Source organism: Schistocerca cancellata, chromosome 8, assembly GCF_023864275.1.
Source record: "Schistocerca cancellata isolate TAMUIC-IGC-003103 chromosome 8, iqSchCanc2.1, whole genome shotgun sequence".
In the NCBI taxonomy this organism is placed as follows: Eukaryota; Metazoa; Arthropoda; class Insecta; order Orthoptera; family Acrididae; genus Schistocerca; species Schistocerca cancellata.
The window spans coordinates 188,644,888-188,657,009 of record NC_064633.1 but is presented as its reverse complement, the minus strand read 5'-3'; the positions used below and the strand labels follow the sequence as shown (position 1 = coordinate 188,657,009).

The 12,122-nt window shown below is 41.4% G+C and overlaps 1 protein-coding gene across 1 annotated transcript in view; it reads right to left on the bottom strand.

Moving 5' to 3' along the window:
• Positions 1-12,122, bottom strand: part of LOC126095459 (lutropin-choriogonadotropic hormone receptor-like) — a 669,001-nt gene that overhangs the window by 614,636 nt on the left and 42,243 nt on the right. The window lies entirely within an intron of this gene.

The window sequence follows — 12,122 nt, the reverse complement described above, 5'->3', positions numbered from 1 at the left end:
TCTATGGTTGCCTTTTTTCATTATAAAATAAGACTACGCAAATCATTTAAATGTGAATTTAACACTAAAGGTATAAGTAGTTTGTGCTGCATTCATTCAAGATGGATGAAAAATATTTTTATGAAACAAATTTTAAAGCACTACGACTATCTTGGACTATGGGAATATAACGTCAGTTCAAGCGATGAGAAGACCTCTTGGAAATTATTTACAAAGGATGCATTGGATGACACTGTTTATCCATTCAGAATATACTAAGAGAAAATGCTCTTATGCCGATGTATCTCGGTCTCCGAACATTGTTTATGTTGCTCATGTGAAGCTGGTCCACGCTTTGGAAATGTTCATCGTGTGTGCTGACATTAAACGGTGACAGGTGTCGTTTGAGTCGTTTTCAGTTAACTGACCAGAACTAGCATAGTGCACGTCCACAAATGTGTTGATTTTAAAATTCACAACAAAAACACGGGGCGATTTCTTCGCACAGGATCATATAGCATGTAAGCCTTCACCACATTTCGAGTTTTAATAACTTTTAAACGATTTCATAAATGCTTTGATAGAGGTCATAAGCACTAAATCTCTCGGAAATGTTACCAAAGAGTGAACAAAAATCTTTCTATCCATCCTAATGCAGCAAACCAATAACGGATACGAAACGAGTCCCCAACAAAAAAACCAACGAAACCTGTAACAACAGTCTGAAGACCGATTTGTAAGAAATTTGAAGCCGGTCATGGCCTGATCCAAAAAAAAACCTTGTTAAACTTTATTAGTGGCTAGTTGCTGTTTCAGTTATAAACCTTGTAGTATTACAACCATGGTTCTCAATATACCAGTTTTCGACAAATTTGCTTTGAAACAAGTTACTCTTGTGTGACGTATCTCTTGATAGAAGCAGACACATTTAACGTAAATTGTTATTTATTTTACCTATTATTCAATACATTGTGAGGTTTACGCATTAGGTTTTAGAAAGTATCGACAGAAAAATAGACATTTCTCGGACATTCACCTCTAAGCATTATCGTGCACCTCACATTACAACTGTCGTTCAGTTCACAACAAATGTTCGAATATCCCACCGTCAGTCTCATTGCATTTGTGCGCTTTTAGGAGAACATGTTGTGTTGCCTGTCTGAGCGTTCCTGCACGACCAAGCTTTTCATCTCATGTATTCATATTCCGTTTGTACACACCAGACTTCATCCAACCGTATAAACAAAAATCTAATGGCTTAATGTGTAGCCGGCCGGTCAATTGAACTACAACGACCACTCCAGTAATTAGTATATGCCCTGTAGGGATGGCGGTTATCGCTGAAACAACTGGTTTCTGGTTATATCGGTTTTATCCGTGTCAGTTTAACCTCACTGCTAAAACCGCACAAAATTTGTTTCCGCCATAAGAGATTCTCCAAAGTTCCAGATTCTTTGGAGCCACAAAGATCAGGGAATACTGAAAGTGAACCCACATTTAATCTAATTTTTGGAAACACTTCTACGTTCCTAGAGTTCCCTACAGCATTATTGGATCAATTTGTCACAGTCGATGATGACATGCGTGTACAGCGCCGAATATAACTGTCGTAGACATTTTGGAGATCGTTCTAAGCTCCAAAGATGAAGGGGACGTCGATTTGCCAATGAAACCAACACTGCAGTTCCTGTCCACACTATTTCAGGAATGCAGAAAAAGGATGCGCTCGCAACTATTTAGATGAAGAGTTCTATAAAACAATGGGCGATATCGAATAATTTCTTGAAGATTTTATGCTGAAAAAGACATCGCAAGAAACATTAACCTATTTTCCCATGAAAACTATAATGCAGTAGATATAGTTTCTTAAAGCTATTTGAAATCCGTTTCTGCCACTACTAAAAAATGCGTATTTACACAGGGTGAACCAGAACTCCACTGACGAAATTTCAGTGGTTGTTGGTGAATATTTTCTGAGCATTTTTGTACCAGGGGCCCGTGGTCTCCGGTGCCTCGTTACAGAGTAATGATTCAATTACGATTCATTCAGTTTATCGCGACAGTTATCTTTATTTATGGGAAATTACCTGTATAACAGTGAAAAATTCGCATTACGACAACACAAATCACAGATCAATGCAAAAGCCGTGACACAGGTATTCAGTGAAACCATACACGAGCTGCATTTCGGCAATCTCTCAATCAGCAAACTTATGCGTTGTGCTGTGTGTCTCTATTACCGAACAACTAACTCGACGTTTAAAAAAAAGCAACAGTATCGAGCAGCAACGAATGCAATCTTGAGGTCGAAGAGTAAAGTGGGCTTTAGTGTTGTCAACAACAACAATTACCATGACCGAATGGAACACGCGTTTCCAAACGAGAGACACAGAATTTCGTCGACATTGCAGTGTTATGTAGATGTTCTCAGTGCAATGCAGATAAAAAGAAAAATGAGCACTTGAAATAAAACGAAATGCAATTAATCTATAACGAGACACCAGAGACGGAGGGTGGTCCCTTATACTAACATACTCCGAAAATATCCCTGAACAAAATCTGAAATTTTCTCGATGGTGTTCTGGTTCACTCTACATTATCATAAACGTTCCGCTGCATTGATTTAAAATGAAAGGTATTTAAAGTTAGTTTGCGTTCTAAGTCTAAAAATTACTGAATTCCACAGGGTTCAATACTGTGTCCATTTCTATTCCTTATACAAGTGAATGACCTCCTACGTAACATTCACGTAGAACTGGTACTCTCTGCAGACGAAATTAAGGTTAGCCGGCCGGTGTGGCCGTGCGGTTCTAGGCGCTACAGTCTGGAACAACGTGACCGCTACGGTCGCAGGTTCGAATCCTGCCTCGGGCATGGATGTGTGTGCTGTCCTTAGGTTAGTTAGGTTTAAGTAGTTCTAAGTTCTAGGGCACTGATGACCACTGATGTTAAGTCCCATAGTGCTCAGAGCCATTTGAACCATTTTGAAATTAAGGTTACAATAAATCCCCTCAGGGAGAAAGCAACTGACGAGATTGTTAATGATGTTTTCCAAAGAATTAGTAAGTGGTTGTTTGTGAACGAACTTTTCCTTAGCTTTGAGAAAACACATTACATTCAATTCCCTACAACAAATAGAATCATACCAACTATTGATGTAGCGCATTACCAGGAGTCAGCAAAAAGTGTAGAATGTTCCAAATTTTTGGGTTTACATATTGATATAAACTTTAACTGGAAGAAGCATATTATTAAGCGTCTCAAACAATTAAATTCAGCTAATTTAGTTCTTCGGGATAATTGCTAGTGTTGCAAGCAAACGAATCAACCTGCTGACATATTTTGCACATTTTCACTCAATAACGTCTTACGGAATGATTTTCTGTGGTATCTCTTCACTTAGAACAAAGTAGTGAGTATATGAAAGCCAGCAGTAATAATAATTTGTTGTATTCAAACCCCGTCGTAACGTCTGGAAAGACTTAGGCATTTTATCTGCACTATCACAATGCATACAGGATGATTCCTATTAACTTTTTAAAATCCCCGTGGTGACGTAGAAGATGCTTAGACAAGTAATTTAATGTAAGACGCATGGGGCCGCAAATTGCGGAAAATATGCCAAAAGGGGATGACAAATGTTGAACATGTGACGTACATCCAAAGTACGGAAGGTATTTACGAGCGCGTGCGTGAAGGAATGATTGAGAGATGCGATAATTGCAATGAAGCAAACGGTGAAAAATTTCTAACACCTTTCGAAAATGTGATTTGTTGTAAATACAGAAGTTACAAAAATTATTGCTCGCTGTCACCAAGCAATAGTACCTCTCATTTTGTGTTTCTTTCCATTTCTCACTCCCTTTTGTTGTTCAAATGTTTTTGTTTACAGAAATTATGCAGTAAATGTACATAGTTCATTTACTGGTAATGAAGCAATTCGAAAGCTTATACTCGTTTACTTATGACGCAATACGATAGCTTTTTGTGTATTGTATTTACTAATAACCCAGCAGAGAGCTAGAGATCGATAAATAAATTAATACCTCAATTGTCTCACGCAGTGAGAAAATACTGCTTGCTAGACGCATGAATCGAACCGTAAGCTCCATGCACTGAGGCCGCACAAATAGACCAGTAACAACACCGAAGTGAATACTCGCAGGTAGGCCCAACCACTAGACGTGCGGCGAGGTACGTCATGTGATGACGTCATATGTTCAACATTTTTCATCTACTTTTGGGGTATTTCCCCGCGTTTACCGCCCCATGTGTCTAATATTACATTATTTCTCTCAGCGTCATCTACGTCGTTTCAGAGGTTTTTTAAACGTTTAGTTCGACAATGAAACTGCTCATAAGCAATCCATCATAATTTGAGAAGAATAGTGATAATCACACCTACAACACAAGAGGAAAAAATGATGTTTATTATTCATTACTGAAGCTGTCATTAGCTCAGAAAGGAGTTGCTGCAATAAAATACAACCAGTTCAAAATAAGGTGATATTCATTTATACAACTGCGTAGGCTTCCGCAGCCAGCGTCAGTCGATATAAAAGTTTTCTGGGTATAGTACCGGGTCATATTGTATAAAAAAATCTGCTGGAGAAAAACAACCAAAGGACGCTGCAACTGTGGCCGAAACGTTGATTTTCTCCAGCAGTAGTTTTATACATGACGCGGTACCATACCCAGAAAACATTTATGTCGAATGCTATTTATTATTCAGTACCTATCATTAAACACCAAAAAATATTTGAGTTCGCTGTTTCGTTTTAAGCTGTTTTCACTGTATGTTGTTTTTGCCGTAGAAATACACGTAAACTGTGAAATAAACTGCGACACTGTCACTAAGCTCGTTGCAGTGACGTTAAGTCACATTTAAACCTTCGAACCATCTTCTGCTCTGATATAAGACAGGTATAGTCTGGACAATCTCCGTTTTTTTCTGTACTCAGATTGTTCCTTTATCCGCTGTTACTTTTGTCTACTTTCAGTTTTATCAGGCATTAGGTATTCTTCTTTCTCTACCGCCCCTACCTTTCCTCTTTCCTTGGATGACTTTCCGTTGCATTCACTTCTTCGCAGTGTATGTCCCAGTGAAGACTCCTCCCTCGTGCGCATAATTTCCACTAGCTTTCATTCCTTTCCCATTTTTAGAAGTACTTCTTGACTCGTCACAACGTTAGTTCATTTCACTTTTCGCCTTTTCCTCCCTAGCCACATTTCAGAACTATCCAAGTGATTTTCCTCTTTCTTCTTTGATTGTCTACGACTCAATGCCATCCATATAACTACAGGCCAAACAAAACACTTGGTGAATCTTAGTCTTAATTCTGTCGGAAGTGTTTTTGCTGTCAACAAATCTTTCGCCTTTTCAAAACCAAGGATATTCTGCGTCCTTTGTTCTGCACGCAGCTCTTATTTTCTATCATTAGTGTTCCCGAATGCCTGCAAATTTTATTTGTTCTAGGTTCTATCCTTCTATAATTTAACAGAGTAAGTCAAAGTCCAATATCAGAGATTTCTATATGTTCTGAGGCAGCGTAAGTCACGGAGCGCAAGTCATCCACACTAAATTCATCCAGTATTTGAGAATAAGAGCCTTAGTGACTTCCAACAAAACGTACACACGAGCTCAAACGTTTTCGCAACTTTTTATCATCAACAGTCCCATAAAATAACGAAAGGAAGCTTATCGATTACTACATTTTCGCTGCTCATGCGGCACAACTTCAGCATCAAGTATGATGTTTTGATGTATTACAGCTGTATTAATTCTAGTCGAAACGCATTTTTCATACATTATCTACACGAACAACTGACTATAAGTCCAAAATCATCTGATTGTAAAACACACAGTTCAGGAGCTCTGACGTCAAAATGGTTCAAATGACTCTAAGCACTATGGGACTTAAAATCGGAGGTCATCACTCCCCTAGACTTAGAACTACGTAAACCTAACTAACCTAAAGACATCACACACACATGCCCGAGGCAGGATTCGAACCTGCGACCGTAGCAGCTGCATGGTTCCGGAATGATTTGTGTGTTTGTTTTTTTTTTGTTATTATCGGTGAATAACCCGAAGTAATAAACTAACATGATTATGGTTTCTCATCTTCAACCACAAAGTTTTTACATTCTTAACGTCAATGTTAACTCATTTAAAAAGTAATCTGTAAGCTCAGCGGACAAAAAACTAGCCAACCCAGAGAAATCATTAGAAGCATCAGTTAATACCGCGTAATTACGCCTCTGTACTTCAGATCGGCCTGGATGCGGCTAAGAAGTGATTCCAGAAGAGCGTGTAGGTATATCGCATCCAGATAAGTCACGCGCTGATGATGTCATCTAGCGGTTCCGCCAAGTTTCCGGTATGCTGAAGTCGGCGTTCTACTCACTGTTTCAATATTTCCCACAGATTTTCTTTGGGATTAAAGTCATTTTACTTTGAACGCCAGTCGAGCTGTAATAGTTGGGAGAATGTTCGAGAAATAAGTCTTATATTTTTCCAGTCCAATGATCTTCGCTGTTATCTTTTTGTGCCTGTGTGACCAGTGGCCTCTTGCGAGGAGAACGAGTTCAAATGCTCATTGCATCTAGTTGCCGCAGCAACGTTCTACTTCTGACAGGTGGAGAAGGATCTTCATTCACTCCCTACAGCACTTCCTGTCGTATTTGGAAGCGATTTAGATTCGCAAGTGTTGAAACACGTCTGTGGTCCCTTGCAGTCAAGATCTTTTTCCGAGATAATTCTGATGTCACATTTCGGGGCCCTTTGTGGTACACCACTGCATGTAGGCACTTTGAACGGTCCACCGCGAAACACCAACAAATCCAGCAAAAACACAGTATGGCCATGTGACACTGCAAATACGACTGCCCCTTTTTGCTACTCCGTCACGTTCTTATATTTACCCATGCTCACGTGCAATGTCCGCATGAAACAAAAATGACTTAACTGGTCGCTACACCTTGGCTCACGTAGAGGCAGTGTGCTGTCAGTTGAGCGTGTGACTGTCGCTGTTCGCGTGCGCACTGGGGTGACTAAGTTTTTTGTCCGTTGAGCTTATACACATCCTCTAAACCGACCCGTTCCGTTTAATTTCGATAATAGAATCTATAGAACATGATAAGTTTGTTTATAAATAATTCATCTGCTACAAGTCACGATTTTCTCTATTTTATTTTTAGCACGACGCGTTTCGGGAAATGATTCCCATTTTCAAGTGCGTTTTTTGTGTTTGTTATGTCATACCTTTGTAATGTTGTCGATGTGTGAAATTCTGCTTCATTTTGTTGACTTTACTGCACTATATAAGAAAACACGCGGTTTTTAGTTGGTTGTCGATCTTTTTGTGAAGTTAGTGGCGAAATTTAGAAGACTTTATACTTACAGTTTCCTTATGGTCCATTTGTGCAGAGTCTCACACACACTAAACATTACACACAACTTGTTGTACACTTTTAACCATCAAAAAGATTTTTCATGAACAAAACAGTGACACAGATGTTCTTACAAGTAGTCAACAGAGATGACATTATAAGTCTTCCACGGAGTATGATATGTTTTTGTACAGAGGTTATTTACCTTAAAAATTTGGATCATAATTTACTTATGTCTATTTTACAATTGTGCTTATTTCTAAGTGTTACTATTTTTATTTAAGTATGCTACCGAAACCTCTGAAGAAATTCTCTGATTCACTTTCAAATTTTTCATTTAATATTTTACCTTCATATTTTCTGTAATGGGAATATATTCCAGTTCTTCTAGCAAATCCATCTAATGTCCTTGACACTTTGCTCTGTTTTTCCAAATTGGTGTCCTGTATTATGTACATGTGTAGCTATGGCTGATGTAGTGTGTCTGTTGTGTGTATAGGCTTTTATGTGCTTGTGTACCTGGTGTCGAAATTTCGGCCTGTTTGTCCTAGGTAGAACATGGAGCATTCCTGGCATGTGACCTTGTATATTCCAGAGTCTGAGTATGGATCATGCTTACACTTTATATTGTGTATTAGTTTTTGTTGTACTTTATTAGATGTAGGAAACCCAATTTTTACTTTGTGTTTTTGAAAATATTTCCAATCTTTTGTGATACATTGCCAATATATGGGATACTAGATATACATTTGTTTTCTCTTCTTCTTCTTCTTCTTCTTCTGTGGTGCAGTTAGTACCTGGCTCTTTCTTCACTTTGTATAGGATTGTGTCAACCATAGAAGCACTGTACCCATTGGCAACTGCAATCTTTTTCACTGTGTTTATTTCTTGTTGCATGTTTTCTTGGTTCAACGGTATTTTAGTTGGCTCAAAAAAATGGTTCAAATGGCTCTGAGCACTATGGGACTTAACATCTGTGGTCATCAGTCCCCTGGAACTTAGAACTACTTAAACCTAACTAACCTAAGGACATCACACACAAAGATGCCCGAGGCAGGATTCGAACCTGCGACCGTAGCGGTCACGCGGTTCCAGACTGAAGCGCCTTTAACCGCATGGCCACACCGGCCGGCGGAATTTTAGTTGCCCTATGTAGCATTGACCTGTTTATGGATATTTGGGTGATATGAGGATGCAGGGATTGGGGTGTCAGTCATTGTGTTTTTCCTATGAATTTTGAATGTGCATGTATTGTTGTGTCTCGTAATATTTAGGTCCAGAAAGCTGATGCTTTTATTTTGCTCATGTTCCACTGTAAATTTAATTTTCTCATGTAGATTATTGAAGTAATTTAGAATGTCTGTGATCTCTTTGGTATTTTCTTTCACTAACAGTAGTGTGTCAACATATCTCCTATAGAATTCAGTTTTCTTGAGGCAAGGTTCTTGGCTGTTAAATAAATGAAGCAGAATCTCACATCAAATGGTTCTCGGCACTCCATGCCCGAGGCAGGATTCGAACCTGTGACATCAGCAGCCGCGTGGTTCCGGACTGAATCGCCTAGAACAGCTCGGCTACCGCGGTCGGCAATCTCACACATCGACAACATCACATAGGAATGACATAACAAACACAAAAAATGCACTTGAAAATGGGAATCATTTCCCGAAACGCGTCGTGCGAAAAATAAAATAAAGAAAATCGTGACTGGTAGCAGATGAGTTATTTATAAACAAACCCATCGTTTTCACAGTCGCAGGCTTTCAGAACCATTTATAATGGATCAGATCAGACTATAGAACATGTAACTAACTAACTAACTAAGTTTAAAGCTGTCTTGTACACGGAAGATCGAATCTTTAAAAAAAAAAATAAGGTAGAGGGTGGAGTTACTAGTTGTTACCTTCCCTTCTCCTCATACTATTCTTTTTTTTAATGTTTTGCCTGTTAGTCTCTTAGCTAAAACTGTGAAAAGCGAAGTCGAGCCACTCAGAAATTTTTCTTTGTATTTTATTACTGGTTATCAAAAATGAAAAGCTTCGGCCCTCATTTGTCCAGAGCACAGCTACGTCATTCGCATCAGCAATGGGTACAGTACTGAAAAGTGCCTGTAATAGGGGACGGAAAGCGTGTCACGGTGACAGCATTGCGCGCCTCGGAGTTGGGGATTCGTCTCAGAATCAGGCAGTAGCGAGGCGTTAGACGGACACAGCGAGGCGTGTTCAGCAAGCAGAGCCGACGTGTTCAGCAAGCGGAGGCCCGCGTCGCCTTGGGACACGCGCGCCGCCCTGAGCACCGGCCGAGAGCGCGGCGCCCGGCAAGACGAAGCCGAACACACTGTCAGGGCGACAGAGTCCTCCCAAACCACTCTCACTGTCCACGTGAGCTGACATTTTATGGCCCACCTACTCACTAATTCCAACTGCACAAACCGACGACTGTAGTGGTCAAAGTTGTCTGCGACACGAAAAAGGTGAACGCAATAACTGCAGAGTACTGATCGTTGTTGAGCTCTTCTGAAGGGTGATGTCGGAAAGATTCAAAGCAGTAATGTTAAAAGCGTAAATGGGCTGTGCTCGAAGACGAGATATGAAATGAGATACTAGGAGTCCTTGCTATTTGGGCGGAAAAGTAACTGACGATTGTCGAAACAGAGAGGATATTACACGACGGCAGACCATAGTAATAAAAGGGTTACTGGAAAAGAAAGATTTGTTAACATCGAATGCAGGAAATCTCTTTAGAAATATGCCCTCGCACGGACGTGGAACTCAGAATGTTGACATTTTTCACAAAAAGCCCTCTCAGGTTGTTTGCAGATGATGCTGTCATTACCATTTTGTAACGCTCAAAAATATTTGCAAAATCATTTAGACAAGATGTCTGTGTTGTGTGAAACTGAGGAGCAACTTGATTGAGAAGTAGCGGCTCCGGTCTCGGAAACTGAACTACGGCCGGGAGAGCGGTGTGCTGACCACATGCCCCTCCATATCCGCATCCAGTGACGCTTGTGGTCTGAGGATGACACGGCGGACTGTCGGTACATTTGGGCCTTCATGGCCTGTGCGGGAGGAGATCTGTGCGAAATGCAGAAGTTGACTCTAAATGATGAAAAGTATGAAGCCATCCACATAAGTATTAAAAGAAATCCGCTACATTTCGGTTACACGATAAAGCGCAGAAATCTAAAGGCTATAAGTTCCACTAAATACTTAGGGATTAAAATTATGAATAACTTAACTGGAATGATCACACAGGCAATGTCGACGGGAGAGCAAACCAAAGGTTGCTATGCATCGACAGAACACTTAGAAAGTGCAATAGGTCTACTAAAGGGACTGCTTACACCACCCTTGTCCGCTTTCTTCAGGAGTGTTACTGTGTGGTGTGAGATACGCATCAGATAGGATCGACGGAGGACATAGAAAAAGTTCAAGGAATGGCAGCTAGTTTCCTGTCAGCGCGAAATGGTGGATAGTCTTCCAAGGACATTATACGTGAACTGTGGTGGCAATCATTAAAACACAAATACAGGTTCTTCTCATGGAACTTCAATAATCAACTCTGTCGTCCGACTGCGAAAATTTTTTGTTGGTACCCATCTGCATAAGGAGAAACTACCACCATATATATATATATATATATATATATATATATATATATATATATATATATACTCCTGGAAATTGAAATAAGAACACCGTGAATTCATCGTCCCAGGAAGGGGAAACTTTATTGACACATTCCTGGGGTCAGATACATCACATGATCACACTGACAGAACCACAGGCACATAGACACAGGCAACAGAGCATGCACAATGTCGGCACTAGTACAGTGTATATCCACCTTTCGCAGCAATACAGGGTGCTATTCTCCCATGGAGACGATCGTAAAGATGCTGGATGTAGTCCTGTGGAACAGCTTGCCATGCATTTCCACCTGGCGCCTCAGTTGGACCAGCGTTCGTGCTGGACGTGCAGACCGCGTGAGACGACGCTTCATCCAGTCCCAAACATGCTCAATGGGGGACAGATCCGGAGATCTTGCTGGCCAGGGTAGTTGACTTACACCTTCTAGAGCACGTTGGGTGGCACGGGATACACGCGGACGTGCATTGTCCTGTTGGAACAGCAAGTTCCCTTGCCGGTCTAGGAATGGTACAATGATGGGTTCGATGACGGTTTGGATGTACCGTGCACTATTCAGTGTCCCCTCGACGATCACCAGTGGTGTACGGCCAGTGTAGGAGATCGCTCCCCACACCATGATGCCGGGTGTTGGCCCTGTGTGCCTCGGTCGTATGCAGTCCTGATTGTGGCGCTCACCTGCACGGCGCCAAACACGCATACGACCATCATTGGCACCAAGGCAGAAGCGACTCTCATCGCTGAAGACGACACGTCTCCATTCGTCCCTCCATTCACGCCTGTCGCGACACCACTGGAGGCGGGCTGCACGATGTTGGGGCGTGAGCGGAAGACGGCCTAACGGTGTGCGGGACCGTAGCCCAGCTTCATGGAGACGGTTGCGAATGGCCCTCGCCGATACCCCAGGAGCAACAGTGTCCCTAATTTGCTGGGAAGTGGCGGTGCGGTCCCCTACGGCACTGCGTAGGATCCTACGGTCTTGGCGTGCATCCGTGCGTCGCTGCGGTCCGGTCCCAGGTCCACGGGCACGTGCACCTTCCGCCGACCACTGGCGACAACATCGATGTACTGTGGAGACCTCACGCCCCACGTGTTGAGCAA